Here is a 26,295-nt window from a genome sequence, read left to right on the forward strand (position 1 = left end):
TTTCTCTTTACACATTACTAAACAACAGGGCTCTCCTTTTCTCTTTACACATTACTAAACAACAGGGCTCTCCTTTTCTCTTTACACATTACTAAACAACATGGCTCTCCTTTTCTCTTTACACATTACTAAACAACAGGGCTCTCCTTTTCTCTTTACACATTACTATAAACAGGGCTCTGATTTTCTCTTTACATGTTACTATGCAACAGGGTTCTCATTTTCGCTCCAACCTCAGGGGGCTCTCATCCCCTTTTTGCTGGGGAGCTGCCCTCTTCGCTCCAACCTCAGGGGGCTCTCATCCCCTTTTTGCTGGGGAGCTGCCCTCTTCGCTCCAACCTCAGGGGGCTCTCATCCCCTTTTTGCTGGGGAGCTGCCCTCTTCGCTCCAACCTCAGGGGGCTCTCAACCCCTTTTTCCTGGGTAGCTGGCGTTTTCGACTTCAACCCCAGGGGGCTCTCAACCCCTTTTTCCTGGGGAGTTGCCCTTTTTGACTTCAACCCCAGGGGCTCTCACCCCTTTTTCCTGGGTAGCTGGCGTTTTCGACTTCAACCCCAGGGGGCTCTCAACCCCTTTTTCCTGGGGAGTTGCCCTTTTTGACTTCAACCCTAGGGGGCTCTCACCCCCTTTTTCCTGGGTAGCTGGCGTTTTCGACTTCAACCCCAGGGGGCTCTCAACCCCTTTTTCCTGGGGAGTTGCCCTTTTTGACTTCAACCCCAGGGGGCTCTCACCCCCTTTTTCCTGGGTAGCTGGCGTTTTCGACTTCAACCCCAGGGGGCTCTCAACCCCTTTTTCCTGGGGAGTTGCCCTTTTTGACTTCAACCCTAGGGGGCTCTCACCCCCTTTTTCCTGGGTAGCTGGCGTTTTCGTCTTCAACCCCAGTTGAAAATAACCTCATTTAAATGATCAACAAGCGGATTATTAGAATCAGGTTTGCTAGATTAGGGGGTTGGAGCGAAAAACCGTACAGCAGGGTAGCTTTCCAAAAACAGGGTTGGAGTAGCCTAGCATAAAAGGTCATAGATACTTACAAAAATGTTATAAGGCATTATAACTTCCGTTTTATACATCTGTCTGATCTTGACTATTATTGATTGTTGTCCAGTCATGTGGTCAAGTGCTGCAAGGAAAGACCGAGTTAAGCTGCATCTGGTCCCAGAACAGAGCGGCACGTCTTGCTCTTCATTGTAATCAGAGGGCTGATATAAATACTATGCATACCAGTCTCTCTTGGCTAAGAGTTATTTTTCATAAGAAACATACATTTTTTGGGAAATTCCAAATGTTTTGCATAGTCAACTTACACACAGCACCGACACACACACCCTTATTACCCCACCAGACATGCCACCAGTGGGCTTTTCACAGTCCCCACGTCCAGAACAAATTCAAGGAAACGTACAATATTATACAGAACCATGAGTGCATGGAATTCCCTTCAATCTTATCGAGCTCAAGTGAACAGCAGACCTGAAAAAACAGATAAAGCAACACTTCACGGCACAGCGCCTCTCCTCCATGTGACCTACTGGTTGTGTGTACGTACTGACGTGTGACCTACTGGTTCTGTCTACTGACATGTGACCTACCGGTTGTATTTATGTACTGACATGTGACCTACTGGTTGTGTGTGTGTACTAACATGTGACCTACTGGTTGTGTGTGTGTACTGACATGTGACCTACTGGTTGTGTATATGCACTGACGTGTGACCTATTGGTTGTGTGTGTGTACTGACATGTGACCTACTGGTTGTGTGTGTGTACTGACATGTGACCTACTGGTTGTGTGTGTGTACTGACATGTGACCTACTGGTTGTTGTGTGTGTACTGACATGTGACCTACTGGTTGTGTGTGTGTACTGACATGTGACCTACTGGTTGTGTGTGTGTACTGACATGTGACCTACTGGTTGTGTGTATGTACTGACGTGTGACCTACTGGTTGCGTGTGTGTACTGACATGTGACCTACTGGTTGTGTGTATGTACTGACATGTGACCTACTGGTTGTGTGTGTGTACTGACATGTGACCTACTGGTTGTGTGTATGTACTGACGTGTGACCTACTGGTTGTGTGTATGTGCTGGCATGTGACCTACTGGTTGTGTGTGTGTACTGACATGTGACCTACTGGTTGTGTGTGTGTACTGACATGTGACCTACTGGTTGTGTGTGTGTACTGACATGTGACCTACTGGTTGTGTGTATGTACTGACGTGTGACCTACTGGTTGTGTGTATGTACTGACATGTGACCTACTGGTTGTGTGTGTGTGTACTGACATGTGACCTACTGGTTGTGTGTGTGTACTGACATGTGACCTACTGGTTGTGTGTGTGTACTGACATGTGACCTACTGGTTGTGTGTATGTACTGACATGTGACCTACTGGTTGTGTGTATGTACTGACATGTGACCTACTGGTTGTGTGTGTGTACTGACATGTGTGTGTAACTGATAGATACACTACACGTTACTGTTTTAAAATGTGTACAAATTATAAAGTAATTTGTCTGTAATGTCTTTTTTCGATGTCGACGCCCTTATGAATCAAATGAAATAGTCGACTTCCAAGACAATGTCAAGGATCGGGGTGAAGGAGACCACCAAGTGGACTTTGATTTTAGATGAAAGTACAACCACCAATTCAATTCTACTTTTATTTATTTTCTTAGTCAGTTTACTATGCCCCAGTATTTGGTGCTGTTTCCTGCTGTTATTGTGAGTGCATTGTGATGTTCTGAATGGGATCTGTCATGTCTGTTTTAGCAGCTTGCAAAAATACTGTTTTTCTTTTTACAGAATGCCTTTTGTTGTGATTTTATTGTAACTACATTCAGAAGAACACAATCTGCAGACAACACTCCACGGCGCTGTCCCAAATTGCACCCTGTATAGTTTTTTTATAGGCTGGTTCATGTACTTGAATTGTGTCGTATCGGTCTATGTTTTAATTCTGTAATGTATTGATTGTTGCTGCCTTCTTGGCCAGGTCTCCCTTGATCAATGGGTTTTTTCTTTTTAAATAAAGGTTTAAGAAATAAATTAAATCAATCTTTTCCTGCTTTTGACTCTGGTCCAAAGTAGTGCACTATGTAGGGAACACGTGCTAAACTCATTTCACGGAGGGGCCGAGTGTCGGATGGTTTTTGCTCCGTCCTTGAAATGATTGATTAAATCAGGTCAGTAATTAGTCATGTACTCTGCCTCATCTGGTTGTCTAGGTCTTAATTGAAATGAAACCCCCCCCAAAACCTGCAGACACTAGTTCCTCCAAGGAATGAGTCTAACACCCCTGATATAGGGAGTCGGGTACCATTTGAAACACAATAAAATGTCCTGTCTCCTGCAGTGTGAACTTGTTTACTTCCCTTCATTGGTCTAAAAGAAAAGGACTTCACTTGGTATGAGAAATATGGTGAACTCCCTCTTGTTCCATTACACCAATCCAATGATGTTTAAATGTGTGTGGAGGTGAACACTTTGACAGAACAAACAGATTACTGGGATGTAGGGAGTGTGAATGAGAGATGAGAGATCTCCATCTAATGGCCGGATGTAGCAGGCTCTATAATAACATGACCGAAGTGGTCACTCCCTTCGTACCTTCTCATTCAGTGTGTTTTCAGAAGGAGGTGAGGAGAGAGGAAGCGAGGAATCAAAGAAAAATCAATTGAGATTCTCCCCGACATTGTTGTACAAACATCTCATGGTGAAGCTACACCACCTAGTGGTGAAACCGAGGTGGTGCAGCTTGAGATTGTAAAATGCTACAGCATGCCCTGAGATATTATGGTAAATTGCATAGATTTAGTTAATAATAAAAGACAATTACATTAGAAGGACATTATAAATGAATTGAAGGTGGTAAATATTTTATTACACTTGAGAAATCCAGTCTGTTTGTGCTAACATTCCACTATTTTCCACTCCTTGTCATGATAAGACAGCACAAGGAGTGGAATGTTAGCACAAAACATGTTCTGGATTTCAGGCCAGTTCACTGTTCTCATGAAATGAAAAGACTATGATCAGCTCACTACTGGGTATTTTTGACTGAAAACAAATGCAGGAATACTTGTTCTTGAGTTGTCCTTAACCACAGATCTAGAATCAGATGGAATCAGATGGAATCAGATGGCCTTTCCCCCCTGCCAATCGTTAACCTCAACCATAAGGGGATTAAAATATATCTGACCCTGGGTTAGCTGTTAGGGGGCAAGTCTACCTACTCCTAGATGCAAAGTGAAAGGAAGACCTACCGACCTGATTCAGCCAGCCCTACTTTGGTTTAGTCTGGTAGCTTTCTCCAACAATCATGGTTTGACCAATTTGACTTCAGATTTGGATGTTTCTCCAAAAGCAAAATTCCTTAATTCCTCAAACCTTCACATTTCTATGTGTTTTATACAGCCTGGGTTGCTCTCCTGCTGCGTTATTACAAAACATTTTTATTAGATTATTTAATTGTTTAGCCTATCTGGCATTAGTGAGTAAATCTAAGCTTTAGGTTTGGGCCCAGTAGTGTAAAAAGCTTTAGGTTTGGGCCCAGTAGTGTAAAAAGCTTTAGGTTTGGGCCCAGTAGTGTAAAAAGCTAATAGCCCTTGGGAATGATTACGAGTAGGGTCGACTGACAAAGTAATAGATTGTTTTGAACGTACTTTCATTACCTAGCTGTAGTAAAGAAGAAGAAAAGAGGTGAAAATGTTTCCAGGCCGATCCAATTCTTACAGGAAAATGTTTCCAGGCTGATCCAATTCTTACAGGAAAATGTTTCCACGCTGATCCAACTCCTACAGGAAAATGTTTCCAGGCTGATCCAACTCCTACAGGAAAATGTTTTCATGCTGATCCAACTCCGACAGGAAAATGTTTTCAGGCTGATCCAACTCCTACAGGAAAATGTTTCCCCGCTGATCCAACTCCTACAGGAAAGGGTTTCCTTGCTGATCCAACTCCTACAGGCTAATGTTTCCAGGCTGATCCAACTCCTACAGGAAAATGTTTCTAAGCTTATCCAAATCTTACAGGTGCATAAATTGTTCAATTGTGGTGACATTTAGAATAACAAACCGTTTTGACAGAGTTCTTATCAGGGAAACTGAATGACTGAGCAGCAGGCTTAGGATATATAATATTTAATGGCACAGTAGGACATGAGTCAGGCTAGAGGCCAAGAGAAAGAGAACCTGGGAATAGACAGACGCTGACAGGACAAATGCTGGTAAGCTTGACAAACAAGGCAAATTGGCACAGACAGACAGAAAACACAGGTATAAATACCCAGAGGATAAGTGGGGAAGTTGGGCGACACCTGGAGGGGGTGGAGACAAGCACAAGGACAGGTGAAACAGACCAGGTGACAACATCCAACAAAAGGACTTACCAAGAAGAACCTCCAAAAGGACGAATACCAGGGAATGTTTTAAAATCTCTTCAGGATCCGCACCCTTTTTTAAAATTTTCACCTATAATAACATAACAAATCTATCTGCCTGTAGCTCATGCCCTAAAGCAAGGATATGCATATTCTTGATACCATTTGAAATGAAACACTGACGTTTGTGGAAATCTGAAATGAATGTAGGAGAATATAACACATTAGATCTGGTAAAAGATAATACAAAGAAAAGAAACACGTTTTGTTTGTATTTCTTTCTTTATTATCTTTGAAATGCAAGAGAGAGGACACAATGCACTATTCCAGGTTAGGCACACTTTAGATTTTGGCCACTAGATGGCAGCAGTGTACGTGCAAAGTGTTAGACTGAACCATTGCATATCTGTTCAAAATGTTGTATCAAGACTGCCCAAATGTGCCTAATTGGTTTATTAATACATTTTCATGTTCATAACTGTGCACTCTCCTCAAACCATAGCATGGTATTATTTCACTGTTATATCTACTGTAAATTGGACAGTGCAGCTAGATTAACAAGAATTTTAGCTTTCAGCCAATATCAGATATGTCTATGTCCTGGGAAATGTTCTTGTTACTTACAACCTCATGCTAATCGCATTAGCCTACGTTAACTCAACCGTGGGGAGGTGGGAAGACACTGATCCTGTAGAGGTTTAAAGTGAGCCAAATAACACAATTAATCTCTGTCTTTGTATTGAGTGTTCCAATAATAATGTCTCTGTTAAATATTTTAGTCCAAATTAGTCCTTTAGGAAGAACATCTCGGTTCAGTCCTTTTGTTAGATTTTTGTTATTGTTGTCGAGTATCTCTCCTACTTGTCTTTGTTTGCTGTAGCTCGGAGGCCGTCTTAACTGTGGATACGAATCGAGGTTGATCTTATGGGGATTTCTGTTCAAACTATGTTTCTAACATTTATTGATAACTAATAAGTCCTGCTGTCACGTTATTCATGTGAGGCAGACTTCTGTGCCTCCCCCAGTGTTACAAACGAAGCGTAGACAGTTCAGAAGGGAAACCTGAGTGTGGTGGCATCAGCTGAGTGCATGATCAGATATTCTACTAATTGTATACACACTCTAATTACATACGGTCTGTTTAGTTGACAAGTCTACAAACGCTTCCTGTCACATGTCACATGCTCGTATGCACTGGTGTCTCTTGCTTCCGTGTCGCTGTAACTAGCGGTTACACTTGTTATGTTCTGAACAAACAGAGTAAAAAAACAAAACGAACGGCGACAAAAAACAAAAGCTCAAAGCAGGTTTATTCAACCCACTGGATGGTTTAGCTGCGAACATCAACAACCTACAGTTCACAGCATATATGTATACACTCAAACGAGTCATCTCCTAGCTTGTCTAAGATAAATAAAAAATATAATTTTCTGTTTCTAGGAAGAAATTCAGTATGTTCCTCTTAGTGGTATTGTCATGGCCCTGCCTAAGTCTAGAGCCCTTATGGGCATGGAAGTGTGTGTACTGTACAATTCTGTACTTGAGACTGGAATGTAGTTAGATGGTCTTCGGGGTGGGCCTCTATGGCCCCCATTCCCAGACGCTTCTTCTCTCTTCAACTGTTGACCTTATCTGTAGTTCCACATCCCTGCTGGTCATAGTTTTTCAGCAGCCGGCCTGCCTTATCAGGAACTGAAACAAGACTCTTACTCTTTACCTCCTTCCATAGGAATATTAGTATTCATCAGCATCAGCATGTTTGAGTAGAACATTAACCTTCTGCTCTTCCCCTTGTCTCACTCAGTAACTTTCCATACAGAGTTCCTATTCACTCTTAATTGACCTCTTTGAGCTAGGGGGCAGTATTTTCACGTCCGGATGAAAAGCGTGCCCAAAGTAAACTGCCTGCTACTCAGGCCCAGAAGCTAGGATATGCATATTATTAGTAGATTTGGATAGAAAATACTCTGACATTTCCAAAACCGTTTGAATAATGTATGTGAGAATAACAGAACTGATTTGGCAGGCAAGACCCCGAGCACATTCCATCCAGGGAAAAAAATGTTTGAGCTCAATGAATTTTCCATTCGTTTTCTATGGTAATCCCTTTTTAATAGAAATATGATTGCAATTCCTAAGGCTTCCACTAGATGTCAACAGTCTTTTGAAATGGTTTGATGTTTTTCCTTTGAGAAATGAAGAAGTAGCCCTGTTCTCTCCATGTGTCACACAAAGGGATTCAAATCTTCTGGAGCGTGTGAACTGGAACGTGCTTCGCGCTTTTTTCGTCCGGTATTGAGCACAGTATTTCCCTTCTTAAATTTGATCGATTATTTACGTTTTAGGATACATAAGTTTGGATTAGGAACGTTGTTTGAAATGTTTGGACCAAGTTTACAGGTAACTTATTAGATACGTTGTAGTCATGTTGGGGGGGTTGGAACCGGTGTATTTGTGAATCAAACGCGCCAAATAAATGGACATTATGGGGATATAAAGAAGGAATTAATCGAACAAATGGACCATTTGTGATGTTTATGGGACATATTGGAGTGCCAACAGAAGAAAATCTTCAAAGCTAAAGCATGAAATTATTGTTATTTCTGAGTTTTGTGTAGCACCTGCCTGGTTGGAATATGATTTTCATGTGTTTGTATGTGGGGCACTGTCCTCAGGTAATCACATGGTCTGCTTTCGCCGTAAAGCCTTTTTGAAATCTGACACTGTGGCTGGATTAACAACAAATTATCCTGCATTTCGATGTATAACACTTGTATGTTTAATTAATTCTTATTATGAGTATTTCTGTTTTTGAATTTGGCGTGCTGCAATTTCACTGGATGTTGTCAAATCAATCCCGTTACCGGGATTCGAGCGGGAATGGGGGTGAAGGGATCCCTAAGAGGTTTTAATATATATTTTTTAATTTAAAACAATCAATATAGTCTAATATGGTGACAGGAATCAGTATATTTCAAGCCAGAATCCAACACACCCCAAGCTTGTTGTTTCTGATATGAACTTTCTTTTGGAATCCTCAACATCTTTGTTGAACCTTGCTTGCGTCGTTCAATATGCTCACTCTGCAATGTTTAGGCTTCTGCAGGGACGTCATTGATTGCGACGATCAACCATGTTGCTGCTCTACTGACTGCTATTTTCAGTCAATAGTCTGCTACAAACGACTAGTTAGCTAGCTAGCTAAGTAGAATTAGTTTCAAGAGTAATCTATTGTATGGTTGTTCACAATGTCAGCTTTAGGGCAGAGTCTGTGCTCTTGGTCAACATACAACCCTCAAGGAGAACCATCCCTCATCATACAAGGAAGAAGTAGCCAATGCTAGGCTAGTGATCCAGACTCTATGTTGATATACAGTGAGTAGTAATGTTTTCTTGATGACATGTTTAGGTCTCTATGCGGCTGATTATAAATTGATAGTAGCCATTACTGTTCACAAGACAAGCAAGGCACACAATCAATGAGACAATTTACATCCGAGTCACATTACTTAGTGTGACTTGCGCCGGCAGTCACACTTTATATTTTGTACAAATGATCTGACTTAGGGTTATTGTCTGGAACCCTGATGAAAAGTTTAGCTGGAAACACATTCACTAACTGACCTGTCTGGGGACATTCACTAACTGACCTGTCCAGAAGACATTCACTAACTGACCTGTCTGGGTAACATTCACTAGCTGACCTGTCCAGAAGACATTCACTAACTGACCTGTATGGGTAACATTCACTAACTGACCTGTCCAAAAGACATTCACTAACTGACCTGTCCATAAGTCATTCACTAACTGACCTGTCCAGAAGACAATCACTAACTGACCTGTCCAGAAAACATTCACTAACTGACCTATCTGGGTAACATTCACTAACTGACCTGTCTGGGTAACATTCACTAACTGACCTGTCTGTGTGACATTCACTAACTGACCTGTCCAGAAAACATTCACTAACTGACCTATCTGGGTAAAATTCACTAACTGACCTGTCTGGGTAACATTCACTAACTGACCTGTCCAGAAGACATTCACTAACTGGCCTGTCTGGGGGACATTCACTAACTGACCTGTCTGGGTAACATTCACTAACTGACCTGTCCAGAAGACATTCACTAACTGGCCTGTCTGGGGGACATTCAATAACTGACCTGTCCAGAAGACAATCACTAACTGGCCTGTCTGGGGGACATTCACTAACTGGCCTGTCTGGGGGACATTCACTAACTGGCCTGTCTGGGGGACATTCACTAACTGGCCTGTCTGGGGGACATTCAATAACTGACCTCCTCCCTCCTGACCTCCTCCCTCCCTCCCTCCTCCCTCCCTCCTGAATCCTCCTCCCCCTCCCCCCCCCTCCTCCCTCTCTGCAGATGACTTCGTCAACCATTTTGAAAAGAAGGTCGACGACATCCGATCCTCGTTTGCTAAGTCAAACGACACCGCTGGTTCTGCTCACACTGCCCTACCCTGTGCTCTGACCTCTTTCTCCCCTCTCTCTCCAGATGAAATCTCGCTTCTTGTGACGGCCGGCCGCCCAACAACCTGCCCGCTTGACTCTATCCCCTCCTCTCTTCTCCAGACCATTTCCGGGGACCTTCTCCCTTACCTCACCTCGCTCATCAACTCATCCCTGACCGCTGGCTACGTCCCTTCCGTCTTCAAGAGAGCGAGAGTTGCACCCCTTCTGAAAAAACCTACACTCGATCCCTCCGATGTCAACAACTACAGACCAGTATCCCTTCTTTCTTTTCTCTCCAAAACTCTTGAACGTGCCGTCCTTGGCCAGCTCTCCCACTATCTCTCTCAGAATGACCTTCTTGATCCAAATCAGTCAGGTTTCAAGACTAGTCATTCAACTGAGACTGCTCTTCTCTGTATCACGGAGGCGCTCCGCACTGCTAAAGCTAACTCTCTCTCCTCTGCTCTCATCCTTCTAGACCTATCGGCTGCCTTCGATACTGTGAACCATCAGATCCTCCTCTCCACCCTCTCCGAGTTGGGCATCTCCGGCGCGGCCCACGCTTGGATTGCGTCCTACCTGACAGGTCGCTCCTACCAGGTGGCGTGGCGAGAATCTGTCTCCTCGCCACGCGCTCTCACCACTGGTGTCCCCCAGGGCTCTGTTCTAGGCCCTCTCCTATTCTCGCTATACACCAAGTCACTTGGCTCTGTCATAACCTCACATGGTCTCTCCTATCATTGCTATGCAGACGACACACAATTAATCTTCTCCTTTCCCCCTTCTGATGACCAGGTGGCGAATCGCATCTCTGCATGTCTGGCAGACATATCAGTGTGGATGACGGATCACCACCTCAAGCTGAACCTCGGCAAGACGGAGCTGCTCTTCCTCCCGGGGAAGGACTGCCCGTTCCATGACCTCGCCATCACGGTGTCGTCCTCCCAGAGCGCTAAGAACCTTGGCGTGATCCTGGACAACACCCTGTCGATCTCAACCAACATCATGGCGGTGGCCCGTTCCTGTAGGTTCATGCTCTACAACATCCGCAGAGTACGACCCTGCCTCACACAGGAAGCGGCGCAGGTCCTAATCCAGGCACTTGTCATCTCCCGTCTGGATTACTGCAACTCGCTGTTGGCTGGGCTCCCTGCCTGTGCCATTAAACCCCTACAACTCATCCAGAACGCCGCAGCCCGTCTGGTGTTCAACCTTCCCAAGTTCTCTCACGTCACCCCGCTCCTCCGCTCTCTCCACTGGCTTCCAGTTGAAGCTCGCATCCGCTACAAGACCATGGTGCTTGCCTACGGAGCTGTGAGGGGAACGGCACCGCAGTACCTCCAGGCTCTGATCAGGCCCTACACCCAAGCAAGGGCACTGCGTTCATCCACCTCTGGCCTGCTCGCCTCCCTACCATTGAGGAAGTACAGTTCCCGCTCAGCCCAGTCAAAACTGTTCGCTGCTCTGGCCCCCCAATGGTGGAACAAACTCCCTCACGACGCCAGGACAGCGGAGTCAATCACCACCTTCCGGAGACACCTGAAACCCCACCTCTTCAAGGAATACCTAGGATAAGATAAGTAATCCTTCTCACCCCCCCCCTTAATGATTTAGATGCACTATTGTAAAGTGGCTGTTCCACTGGATGTCAGAAGGTGAATTCACCAATTTGTAAGTCGCTCTGGATAAGAGCGTCTGCTAAATGACTTAAATGTAAATGTAAATGTGACCTGTCCAGAAGACATTCACTAACTGGCCTGTCTGGGGGACATTCAATAACTGACCTGTCCAGAAGACATTCACTAACTGACCTGTCTGGGTAACATTCACTAACTGAACTGTCTGGGTAACATTCACTAACTGGCCTGTCTGGGTAACATTCAAAAACTGACCTGTCTGTGTGACATTCACTAACTGACCTGTCTGTGTGACATTCACTAACTGACCTGTCTGTGTGACATTCACTAACTGACCTGTATGGGTGACATTCACTAACTGACCTGTCTGGGTGACATTCACTAACTGACCTGTCTGGGTAACATTCACTAACTAACCTGTCCAGAAGACATTTACTAACTGACCTGTCTGGGTGACATTCACTAACTGACCTGTCCAGAAAACATTCACTAACTGATCTGTCCAGAAAACATTCACTAACTGACCTGTCTGTGTGACATTCACTTACTGACCTGTCCAGAAGACATTCACTAACTGACCTGTCTGGGTAACATTCACTAACTGACCTGTCTGGGTGACATTCACTAACTGACCTGTCTGGGTAACATTCACTAACTGACCTGTCCAGAAAACATTCACTAACTGACCTGTCTGGGTTACATTCACTAACTGACCTGTCCAGAAGACATTCACTAACTGACCTGTCTGTGTGACATTCACTAACTGACCTGTCTGGGTAACATTCACTAACTGACCTGTCTGGGTGACATTCACTAACTGACCTGTCCAGAAGACATTCACTAACTGACCTCTCTGGGTAACATTCACTAGCTGACCTGTCCAGAAGACATTCACTAACTGACCTGTCTGGGTGACATTCACTAACTGACCTGTCCAGAAAACATTCACTAACTGATCTGTCCAGAAAACATTCACTAACTGACCTGTCTGTGTGACATTCACTTACTGACCTGTCCAGAAGACATTCACTAACTGACCTGTCTGTGTGACATTCACTAACTGACCTGTCTGTGTGACATTCACTAACTGACCTGTATGGGTGACATTCACTAACTGACCTGTCTGTGCGACATTCACTAGCTGACCTGTCTGTGCGACATTCACTAGCTGACCTGTCCAGAAAACATTCACTAACTGATCTGTCCAGAAAACATTCACTAACTGACCTGTCTGGGTAACATTCACTAACTGACCTGTATGGGTAACATTCACTAACTGACCTGTCCAAAAGACATTCACTAACTGACCTGTCCATAAGTCATTCACTAACTGACCTGTCCAGAAGACAATCACTAACTGACCTGTCCAGAAAACATTCACTAACTGACCTATCTGGGTAACATTCACTAACTGACCTGTCTGGGTAACATTCACTAACTGACCTGTCTGTGTGACATTCACTAACTGACCTGTCCAGAAAACATTCACTAACTGACCTATCTGGGTAAAATTCACTAACTGACCTGTCTGGGTAACATTCACTAACTGACCTGTCCAGAAGACATTCACTAACTGGCCTGTCTGGGGGACATTCACTAACTGACCTGTCTGGGTAACATTCACTAACTGACCTGTCCAGAAGACATTCACTAACTGGCCTGTCTGGGGGACATTCAATAACTGACCTGTCCAGAAGACAATCACTAACTGGCCTGTCTGGGGGACATTCACTAACTGGCCTGTCTGGGGGACATTCACTAACTGGCCTGTCTGGGGACATTCACTAACTGGCCTGTCTGGGGGACATTCAATAACTGACCTCCTCCCTCCTGACCTCCTCCCTCCCTCCCTCCTCCCTCCCTCCTGAATCCTCCTCCCCCTCCCCCCCCCTCCTCCCTCTCTGCAGATGACTTCGTCAACCATTTTGAAAAGAAGGTCGACGACATCCGATCCTCGTTTGCTAAGTCAAACGACACCGCTGGTTCTGCTCACACTGCCCTACCCTGTGCTCTGACCTCTTTCTCCCCTCTCTCTCCAGATGAAATCTCGCTTCTTGTGACGGCCGGCCGCCCAACAACCTGCCCGCTTGACTCTATCCCCTCCTCTCTTCTCCAGACCATTTCCGGGGACCTTCTCCCTTACCTCACCTCGCTCATCAACTCATCCCTGACCGCTGGCTACGTCCCTTCCGTCTTCAAGAGAGCGAGAGTTGCACCCCTTCTGAAAAAACCTACACTCGATCCCTCCGATGTCAACAACTACAGACCAGTATCCCTTCTTTCTTTTCTCTCCAAAACTCTTGAACGTGCCGTCCTTGGCCAGCTCTCCCACTATCTCTCTCAGAATGACCTTCTTGATCCAAATCAGTCAGGTTTCAAGACTAGTCATTCAACTGAGACTGCTCTTCTCTGTATCACGGAGGCGCTCCGCACTGCTAAAGCTAACTCTCTCTCCTCTGCTCTCATCCTTCTAGACCTATCGGCTGCCTTCGATACTGTGAACCATCAGATCCTCCTCTCCACCCTCTCCGAGTTGGGCATCTCCGGCGCGGCCCACGCTTGGATTGCGTCCTACCTGACAGGTCGCTCCTACCAGGTGGCGTGGCGAGAATCTGTCTCCTCGCCACGCGCTCTCACCACTGGTGTCCCCAGGGCTCTGTTCTAGGCCCTCTCCTATTCTCGCTATACACCAAGTCACTTGGCTCTGTCATAACCTCACATGGTCTCTCCTATCATTGCTATGCAGACGACACACAATTAATCTTCTCCTTTCCCCCTTCTGATGACCAGGTGGCGAATCGCATCTCTGCATGTCTGGCAGACATATCAGTGTGGATGACGGATCACCACCTCAAGCTGAACCTCGGCAAGACGGAGCTGCTCTTCCTCCCGGGGAAGGACTGCCCGTTCCATGACCTCGCCATCACGGTGTCGTCCTCCCAGAGCGCTAAGAACCTTGGCGTGATCCTGGACAACACCCTGTCGATCTCAACCAACATCATGGCGGTGGCCCGTTCCTGTAGGTTCATGCTCTACAACATCCGCAGAGTACGACCCTGCCTCACACAGGAAGCGGCGCAGGTCCTAATCCAGGCACTTGTCATCTCCCGTCTGGATTACTGCAACTCGCTGTTGGCTGGGCTCCCTGCCTGTGCCATTAAACCCCTACAACTCATCCAGAACGCCGCAGCCCGTCTGGTGTTCAACCTTCCCAAGTTCTCTCACGTCACCCCGCTCCTCCGCTCTCTCCACTGGCTTCCAGTTGAAGCTCGCATCCGCTACAAGACCATGGTGCTTGCCTACGGAGCTGTGAGGGGAACGGCACCGCAGTACCTCCAGGCTCTGATCAGGCCCTACACCCAAGCAAGGGCACTGCGTTCATCCACCTCTGGCCTGCTCGCCTCCCTACCATTGAGGAAGTACAGTTCCCGCTCAGCCCAGTCAAAACTGTTCGCTGCTCTGGCCCCCCAATGGTGGAACAAACTCCCTCACGACGCCAGGACAGCGGAGTCAATCACCACCTTCCGGAGACACCTGAAACCCCACCTCTTCAAGGAATACCTAGGATAAGATAAGTAATCCTTCTCACCCCCCCCCCCTTAATGATTTAGATGCACTATTGTAAAGTGGCTGTTCCACTGGATGTCAGAAGGTGAATTCACCAATTTGTAAGTCGCTCTGGATAAGAGCGTCTGCTAAATGACTTAAATGTAAATGTAAATGTGACCTGTCCAGAAGACATTCACTAACTGGCCTGTCTGGGGGACATTCAATAACTGACCTGTCCAGAAGACATTCACTAACTGACCTGTCTGGGTAACATTCACTAACTGAACTGTCTGGGTAACATTCACTAACTGGCCTGTCTGGGTAACATTCAAAAACTGACCTGTCTGTGTGACATTCACTAACTGACCTGTCTGTGTGACATTCACTAACTGACCTGTCTGTGTGACATTCACTAACTGACCTGTATGGGTGACATTCACTAACTGACCTGTCTGGGTGACATTCACTAACTGACCTGTCTGGGTAACATTCACTAACTAACCTGTCCAGAAGACATTTACTAACTGACCTGTCTGGGTGACATTCACTAACTGACCTGTCCAGAAAACATTCACTAACTGATCTGTCCAGAAAACATTCACTAACTGACCTGTCTGTGTGACATTCACTTACTGACCTGTCCAGAAGACATTCACTAACTGACCTGTCTGGGTAACATTCACTAACTGACCTGTCTGGGTGACATTCACTAACTGACCTGTCTGGGTAACATTCACTAACTGACCTGTCCAGAAAACATTCACTAACTGACCTGTCTGGGTTACATTCACTAACTGACCTGTCCAGAAGACATTCACTAACTGACCTGTCTGTGTGACATTCACTAACTGACCTGTCTGGGTAACATTCACTAACTGACCTGTCTGGGTGACATTCACTAACTGACCTGTCCAGAAGACATTCACTAACTGACCTCTCTGGGTAACATTCACTAGCTGACCTGTCCAGAAGACATTCACTAACTGACCTGTCTGGGTGACATTCACTAACTGACCTGTCCAGAAAACATTCACTAACTGATCTGTCCAGAAAACATTCACTAACTGACCTGTCTGTGTGACATTCACTTACTGACCTGTCCAGAAGACATTCACTAACTGACCTGTCTGTGTGACATTCACTAACTGACCTGTCTGTGTGACATTCACTAACTGACCTGTATGGGTGACATTCACTAACTGACCTGTCTGTGCGACATTCACTAGCTGACCTGTCTGTGCGACATTCACTAGCTGACCTGTCCAGAAAACATTCACTAACTGATCTGTCCAGAAAACATTCACTAACTGACCTGTCTGGGTAACATTCACTAACTGACCTGTCCAGAAAACATTCACTAACTGACCTGTCTTGGTGACATTCATTAACTGACCTGTCTGGGTAACATTCACTAACTGACCTGTCTGGGTAACATTCACTAACTGACCTGTCTGGGTGACATTCACTAACTGACCTGTCCAGAAGACATTCACTAACTGACCTGTCTGTGTGACATTCACTAACTGACTTGTCTGGGTAACATTCACTAACTGACCTGTCCAGAAAACATTCACTAACTGACCTGTCTGGGTTACATTCACTAACTGACCTGTCCAGAAGACATTCACTAACTGACCTGTCTGTGTGACATTCACTAACTGACCTGTCTGGGTAACATTCACTAACTGACCTGTCTGGGTGACATTCACTAACTGACCTGTCTGGGTAACATTCATTAACTGACCTGTCTGGGTGACATTCACTAACTGACCTGTCTGGGTAACATTCACTAACTGACCTGTCCAGAAAACATTCACTAACTGACCTGTCTGGGTTACATTCACTAACTGACCTGTCCAGAAGACATTCACTAACTGACCTGTCTGGGTGACATTCACTAACTGACCTGTCCAGAAAACATTCACTAACTGATCTGTCCAGAAAACATTCACTAACTGACCTGTCTGTGTGACATTCACTTACTGACCTGTCCAGAAGACATTCACTAACTGACCTGTCTGTGTGACATTCACTAACTGACCTGTCTGTGTGACATTCACTAACTGACCTGTATGGGTGACATTCACTAACTGACCTGTCTGTGCGACATTCACTAGCTGACCTGTCTGGGGGACATTCACTAAATGACCTGTCTGTGTAACATTCACTAACTGACCTGTCCAGAAAACATTCACTAACTGATCTGTCCAGAAAACATTCACTAACTGACCTGTCTGGGTAACATTCACTAACTGACCTGTCCAGAAAACATTCACTAACTGACCTGTCTGGGTGACATTCATTAACTGACCTGTCTGGGTAACATTCACTAACTGACCTGTCTGGGTAACATTCACTAACTGACCTGTCTGGGTGACATTCACTAACTGACCTGTCCAGAAGACATTCACTAACTGACCTGTCTGTGTGACATTCACTAACTGACTTGTCTGGGTAACATTCACTAACTGACCTGTCTGGGTGACATTCACTAACTGACTTGTCTGGGTGACATTCACTAACTGACCTGTCTGGGTAACATTCACTAACTGACCTGTCTGGGTAACATTCACTAACTGACCTGTCCAGAAGACATTCACTAACTGACCTGTCTGTGTGACATTCACTAACTGACCTGTCCGGGTGACATTCACTAACTGACCTGTCTAGGTAACATTCGCTAACTGACCTGTCTGGCTAACATTCACTAACTGACCTGTCTGGGTGACATTCACTAACTGACCTGTCTGGGTGACATTCACTAACTGACCTGTCTAGGTAACATTCGCTAACTGACCTGTCTGGGTGACATTCACTAACTGACCTGTCCAGAAGACATTCACTAACTGACCTGTCTGGGTGACATTCACTTACTGACCTGTCCAGAAAACATTCACTAACTGACCTGTCTGGGTGACATTCCCTAACTGACCTGTCTGGGTAACATTCACTAACTGAACTGTCCAGAAAACATTCACTAACTGACCTGTCTGGTTGACATTCACTAACTGACCAGTCCAGAAGACATTCACTAACTGACCTGTCTGGGTAACATTCACTAACTGACCTGTCTGGTTGACATTCACTAACTGACCTGTCCAGAAGACATTCACTAACTGACCTGTCTGAATGAGTGTGCTGGTCTGAGTTGCCAGTGTATTTTCGATCTCATTAGTGCATACTGTTGCAATGAGTCACCCTATTGACATACACTACAGTACATAAGTTTGGGATCACGTAGAATTGTCCTTGTTTTTGAAAGAAAAGCAAATTTGTTGTCCATTAAAATAACATCAAATTGATCAGAAATACCGTGTTGACATTGTTATTGTTGTAAATGACTATTGTAGCTGGAAATGACAGATTTTTAACGGAATGTCAAGATAGTTCAAGTTTATCATTTAAAAGGCAAATTGATCATTAGAAAACTATTTAGCAATTGTGTTTGCACAGCTGAAAACTGTTGTCCTGATTAAAGAAGCAATAAAACTGGACCTCTTTAGACTAGTTGAGTATCTGGAGCATCAGCATTTGTGGGTTTCGATTACAGGCTCAAAATGGTCAGAAACAAAGACTTTCTTCTAAAACTCATCAGTCTATTCTTGTTCTGAGAAATGACAGCTATTCCATGTGAGAAAATGCCATGAAACTGAAGATCTCGTATCACGCTGTGTACTACTCCCTTCACAGAACAGCGCAAACTGGCTCTAACCAGAATAAAGAGAGGAGTGGGAGACCCCAGTGCACAACTGAGCAAGAGGACAAGTACATTAGAGTGTCTATTTTGAGTAACAGACACTTCAGAAGTCCTCAACTGGCAGCTTCATGAAATTGTACCCGTAAAACACCAGTCTTGACGTCAACAGTGAAGAGTCGACTCAGTCATGCTGGCCTACACTGTATTTCTGATCAATTTGATGTGATTTTAATGGATAAAAAAAATGTGCTTTATTTTATAAAACAAAGACATTTCTAAGTGACCCCAAACTTTTGAACGGTAGTGCACATTTTACGGTATTATTCAGTCATTTAGTTATATTTACTTTATCATTATCTGCAGCTGTAGGTTAGGATGATTATTAGCCATTTTTCAGAGGAGTCTGACCATAATAAAGCGCTGCTTTTTCTTCTTAACAGCACTATCAAAAAGGCAGATCCTACATCCATTAGTTTTGTCTCACCTGGACTACTGTTCAGTCGTGTGGTCAGGTGCCACAAAGAGGGAAAATTGCAATTTGCCAAGGTCAGGACAGCACGGCTGGTCCTTAGATGTACACAGAGAGCTAGAGTTAATCATATGCACATCAATCTCTCCTGGCTCAAAGTGGAGGAGAGATTGACTTCATCACTACAGACAGACACCCTGGTTCGATTCCAGGCTGTATTACAACAGGCCGTGATCGGGAGTCCCATAGGTCGGTGCACAATTGGCCCAGCGTCATCCTGGTTTGGCCGGTGTAGACCGTCGTTGTAAATAAGAATTTGTTCTTAACTGACTTGCCTTGTAGTGACGTATAAGTAAAAGTTGTCAAAAATGTAAATAGTAAAGTAATGTACAGATACCAAAAAACAACTTAAGCAGTACCTTCAAGTATTTTTTACTTAAGTAAATTACACCACTGAATATGTAGTTGAGGTTAAGGATTTAGTGAATGATTTGTCCCAAATACAATGCTTCTTAGATTTTGAAATATACGTTTCTCAAAACCAGTGGGATGTCATTAGTAAAGATTGAAAAAAGTAGGGAGCTTAGACAGCTGCCCTGGTGGAATTCCTGATTCTACCTGGATTATGTTGGAGAGGCTTCCATTAAAGAACACCATCTGTGTTCTGTTAGACAGGTAACTCTTTATCCACAATATAGCAGGAGGTGACATAACACATTTCTCTTGCAGCAGCAGACTATGATCGATAATGTCAAAAGCAGCACTGAAGTCGAACAAAACAGCCCCCACAATCATTGTATCATCAAATTATGTCAGCCAATCATCAATAATGGGTGTATATGCTGCGCTTGTTGAATATCCTTCCCTATAAGCGTGCTGAATGGTTGTTGTCAATTTGTTTACTGTGAAATAGCATTGTATCTGGTCAAACGCCATTTATTTTCAAAAGTTTACGAGGCTTGGTACCAGGCTGATTGGTCAGCTATTTGGGACAGTAAAGGGGGCTTTTACTATTCTTAGGAAGTGGATTGGCTTTTGCTTCCCTTCAGGCCTCAGGGCACACACTTTCAAGTAGGCTGACATTGACGATTTGACAAATAGGAGTGGCAATATCATCATCTATCTTCCTCATCAATGTTGTAAGACCCCGGTACCTTATCATTGTCGATAGACAACAATAATTTGTAGTGTATGTATTGTAGTGTATGTATTGTAGAGAGCTCTTCAATCTCGTCAGGTTTTAACTCTGGTTGCATTTCAATACGTTCATGTCTTACATTCTAGTTCTTCATGCATCACATGCTGCAACTTTAATGCATTCAGGTGTTAGCTGATTTCTTTGCTTCATTATCTCCTCACAGTATCGCATCATGGCCTCCTCACAGTATCGCATCATGGCCTCCTCACAGTATTGGATCATGGCCTCCTCACAGTATTGCATCATGGCCTCCTCACAGTATTGGATCATGGCCTCCTCACAGTATTGCATCATGGCCTCCTCACAGTATTGCATCATGGCCTCCTCACAGTATCGCACCATGGCCTCCTCACAGTATTGCATCATGGCCTCCTCACAGTATCGCATCATGGCCTCCTCACAGTATTGCATCATGGCCTCCTCACAGTATTGCATCATGGCCTCCTCACAGTATTGCATCATGGCCTCCTCACAGTATTGCATCATGGCCTCCTCACAGTATTGCATCATGGCCTCCTCACAGTATTGCATCATGGCCTCCTCACAGTATTGCATCATGGCCTCCTCACAGTATTGGATCATAGCCTCCTCACAGTATTGCATCATGGCCTCCTCACAGTATCGCATCATGGCCTCCTCACAGTATTAGATCATGGCCTCCTCACAGTATTGGATCACGGCTGCGGGGATTGTTTTTACTTGAACACATGCATGTTTAGGATCTGCATTCATCACACTGTCAAGGTGATGCACATGTTAATTCATGCATCGGCTTTTATGTCTTGTATCATCTGCTCATCGTCACGACAAGGCGAGCTCGTGGTGACATAGAAGCCACCGCTTCCATTGCATCTGCCGGGAAGCATCGCAGTACGAAGGCAGACAGATTATTTTTACCCAGGTGCAAACAGGATGTTTCTTACCCAATGAGGCATTACATTCATGTCTGGTGTTTTATTGAGTATCGTGATGTATGATTGGCTGGTGCAATCAATTTCCCCCCTGTGGGATTTATAGTACTATCTGATCTTATTGCATGGTTCTCAGGTTACTGTCATCCATAGCTGTCTTTTACACTAAGTGGTCGCTTCTCTGGCTGATCCCTTTTGCTAGTATCTAATAGTGGTGAGATTGTCGTCTCGGCAGATTGTTCCTTACTGGGTAAACTAACAGTTGTGAATTAGTTGGTCATCTTTCATTCTCACCATCAAATGAAATCAAATCAAATTTTATTTGCCATAGTGATCATGAAGCATCGAGTTAGGGATTTTTAGGAGTATACAATATTAGGATAGTAGGAACGTGAAAGGGGGGGATACTAGGTACGTATGTTATTATGCGTGCTTGAACATAGTGTACATCCAGGTATTTTTTAACCCTGACGCGGCTCACTCTGCTACAGTCATTTTAGCTGAGCGTGACTCATATCTACCACCATTTTGATGGGCCAAATGGTCAGGGGCCGCTATCTGCTCTGTCCAGCAGTTGAGCAGTAAGATATCTTTTTTCAACTGGTATGGCGTCAGTGTGTCTCAGGCTCAACATTACTGGGTCTTTCCATCAGTAAGCATATATTATTTGATTACTACTGCTAACATTAACTATTTTTTCCCCCTCAGATTTCAAGTCTTCACCTTGCACCTTAGTGGGGGAGCTAGCGCTGTATCTCTATGCAATGACCAATCAAGGCTTTTATAGCTTACAGTAACATTGGATTAGCTGGTGATGCTACAGTAGCTTTACCTAGCATGCGTTGGATTGGCTGGTGATGCTACAGTAGCTTTACCTAGCATGCTTTGGATTGGCTGGTGATGCTACAATAGCTTTACATTATATGCGTTGGATTGGCTGGTGACGCTACAGTAGCTTTACCTAGCATGCGTTGGATTGGCTGGTGATGCTACAGTAGCTTTACCTAGCATGCATTAGATTGGCTGGTGATGCTACAGTAGCTTTACCTAGCATGCGTTGGATTGGCTGGTGATGCTACAGTAGCTTTACCTAGCATGTATTAGATTGGCTGGTGATGCTACAGTAGCTTTACCTAGCATGCGTTGGATTGGCTGGTGACGCTACAGTAGCTTTACCTAGCATGCATTAGATTGGCTGGTGATGCTACAGTAGCTTTACCTAGCATGCGTTGGATTGGCTGGTGACGCTACAGTAGCTTTACCTAGCATGCGTTGGATTGGCTGGTGACGCTACAGTAGCTTTACCTAGCATGCATTAGATTGGCTGGTGATGCTACAGTAGCTTTACCTAGCATGCGTTGGATTGGCTGGTGACGCTACAGTAGCTTTACCTAGCATGCGTTGGATTGGCTGGTGACGCTACAGTAGCTTTACCTAGCATGCGTTGGATTGGCTGGTGACGCTACAGTAGCTTTACCTAACATGCGTTGGATTGGCCGGTGATCCTACAGTTGCTTTACCTAGCATGCTTTGGATTGGCTGGTGATGCTACAATAGCTTTACATTCTATGCGTTGGATTGGCTGGTGATGCTACAGTAGCTTTACCTAGCATGCGTTGGATTGGCTGGTGATGCTACAGTAGCTTTACCTAGCATGCATTAGATTGGCTGGTGATGCTACAGTAGCTTTACCTAGCATGCGTTGGATTGGCTGGTGACGCTACAGTAGCTTTACCTAGCATGCATTAGATTGGCTGGTGATGCTACAGTAGCTTTACCTAGCATGCGTTGGATTGGCTGGTGACGCTACAGTAGCTTTACCTAGCATGCGTTGGATTGGCTGGTGACGCTACAGTAGCTTTACCTAGCATGCGTTGGATTGGCTGGTGACGCTACAGTAGCTTTACCTAGCATGCGTTGGATTGGCTGGTGACGCTACAGTAGCTTTACCTAGCATGCATTAGATTGGCTGGTGATGCTACAGTAGCTTTACCTAGCATGCGTTGGATTGGCTGGTGATGCTACAGTAGCTTTACCTAGCATGCGTTGGATTGGCTGGTGACGCTACAGTAGCTTTACCTAGCATGCGTTGGATTGGCTGGTGACGCTACAGTAGCTTTACCTAGCATGCGTTGGATTGGCTGGTGACGCTACAGTAGCTTTACCTAACATGCGTTGGCTTGCTAAACACCCACAATGGCGATCCGTTGTTGGCGATCAAGAAGTTCATTTCTCTATGGGAATGTTCTATTAGAACATTTATTTCACCTTATTTCAGACATCTCTCATGGTTTACCAGCATACACCATTAGACATAGTCTTCAGCTCTGTTAGACTATATTGTAGGTCTAGGTTTTAGATGATCATGGCCCTCTCTCCTGCACTCTGTGCATGCTGGGCATGTTGCGTATGTTCAGCCACTGCTGAGCAGCATCAGTAGTGACATTCGGCTCTGGATAGTACAGGTAGTTACAGGTAGCCTGTTGTGGAAAAAGTACCCAATTGTCATACTTGAGTAAAAGTAAAGATACCTTAATAGAAAATTCACTCAAGTGAAAGTCACCCAGTAAAATATTATTTGAGTAAAAGTCTAAAACTATTTGGTTTTACATGTACTTTAAGTATCATAATTAAAAGTATGAATAATTTCAAATGTGTTATTTTTAAGGAAACCAGATGACAAGATTTTCTAGTTTTTTTAAATTTACGGACAGCCAGGGGCACACTCCAACACAATTTACAAGTAAAGCATTTGTGTTTAGTGAGTTCTCTACATCAGATGCAGTAGGGATGACCAGTGTGTTGTTTTGGTAAAGTGCATCTTCAGCTGTTTATATATCAATCAGTATGGCGACTAAGTCAGGGAAAGCTAAATCTAAGTCTAGATATACAGATATACACACAATATTAGAAGAAATTGATCGGGAATGTGAGACAGAGATTGTTGCAGGACGACTCATTTAGCGATTCCCAAATGAAGGAATATTTTTTGAACGGAGAGGGCATCGTTTTGGACTGGTAAGTTCTTCTCATACTAATGCCGTTGTTTGAAAATTAAAAATATAAAATATTATTTGTGATTGAATTTTTTTTGACTAGCAATATATACAAATGTAATGTAATGAAATGTGAGATGCGTGTGTCTGCCGCCCCACCCCAACCCCACATGAAATAGCCTATTGGAGGCTGTTGAGGGGAAGGCAGGCCCACAACAATGGCCAAAGTGAAATGGAGACAGTAGATACAGCTGGTCTGTTGTAATATATTAAAGACAGTAGACCTAGCAATAATGTCATAATATAAAAGAGACAGTAGATCTAGCACGTCATAATAATGTATTCAACCTTATATTCCCTGTACGCTCTCTCTCTCTCTCTCTATATATATATATATATATATATATATATATATATATATATATATATATATATATATATATATATATATATATTTTATTATACCTGTTGATACAGGGCTCATATGTGAAACTATTCTAACTGAAAAAAAAAATTCACAGTGACACTGACTCCGAATGGGGGCCCCCAGTGCCAAGGTGTCCATCCCCCACTGAAGCTGGTTCATACAGATCCTGCCACAAGTGGTGTTCATCTGCTCAAATGTATTTCAGCAGGCATGGATGTGCCTCAGGGCTAAAAGGGCACAGCATGGAGGCGTCGCTGTGTTCTTTGCTAAATTAAGTCCCCCATCACCTGCTCCACAAGCTTGGTGACCCTCTGCTTTACAGCAGAAAGAGACTGCTATGGCACCTGGCATCAGCAGCACAATATTGTGTAGAGGACTGAGGGTCTTCCAAATATTGAAAGTGTTGTTTTGTAAATGTCTATATATATTTTTTCATGTTTTTTCTCCATTTTGGGGGGGGGGGGTTGTGTTAGAATACCATTTTGGTATTTTGCATATAGTTATTCCATTCAAAATGTATAACTTCACCAATTTGGCCACTTGGGTACATTTGGGCTACTTGTGTGGGACACCCGAGTGACTTCATGATAAATGTCATGTAGCACACTCATTTTGGAAGTTATCACTCTGAAACTTTGCACAAGTACTATTGGCCTCGTATGTTGTTCACTGGAATTGCCCCCATCATCCTATCTGAATGTTTGTTTTATCTTGTTCATTTTAAAGATGATGATACAAAAATAAAAATGAAAAAATAAAAATTTCATTGTATTATCTAAACCAGATCTATTGTGTTATATTCTCCTACATTCAATTCACATTTACACAGACGTCATAGTGTTTTCTTTCAAATGAAATCAAGAATATGCATATCCTTGGTTCTTTGCCTGAGCTACAGGCAGTTCGATTTGGGTATGTCTTCAGGCGGAAATTGAAAAAAGTAGGGGGGGTAAGAGGTTTTAAGTACTTTACACGACTGCATGTTGCTCTGTTGTAGTTGTGGTTTTGCGGGGTTGTTGGTATACTCTGTGATGTGATGGTGTGTCAAAGCAGACCTGTGCACTCTGGAGTAGTCATGGTCTGCTCTTCTCTCTGTACGATGTCTTGTATTTCATAACCATTCCATTTGTAATTTCAGAAAGGCAAAGACAGCCTTGCTTATCTTGGTCCCGATAGCAGGGATTCAGTTCATCTCAGCTGTCAGGACCCTTCTCTCTTTACGGGAAAATCAATCAACACGCATATCAGGAGTGTCTCTCTCCTCTCAGTAGCACCAGTTTGAGTTCACATAAGGCGATGGTGTTGGGTTACATTAAACCTCACGCCACGCCCTGAACATAGAGAGTTTTTTATGTCTCTATTTTGGTTTGGTCAGGGTGTGATTTGGGGTGGCCGTTCTATGTTCTTTTTCTATGTTTTGTATTTCTTTGTTTTGTCCGGGTATGGTTCTCAATCAGGGACAGCTGACTATCGTTGTCTCTGATTGGGAACAATACTTAGGTAGCTTTTTCCCTCCTATGTTTTGTGGGTAGTTGTTTTCTGTTTAGTGTTTAGTAGC

This window comes from Oncorhynchus masou, unplaced genomic scaffold (genome assembly GCF_036934945.1).
Source record: "Oncorhynchus masou masou isolate Uvic2021 unplaced genomic scaffold, UVic_Omas_1.1 unplaced_scaffold_743, whole genome shotgun sequence".
NCBI lineage: Eukaryota > Metazoa > Chordata > Actinopteri > Salmoniformes > Salmonidae > Oncorhynchus > Oncorhynchus masou.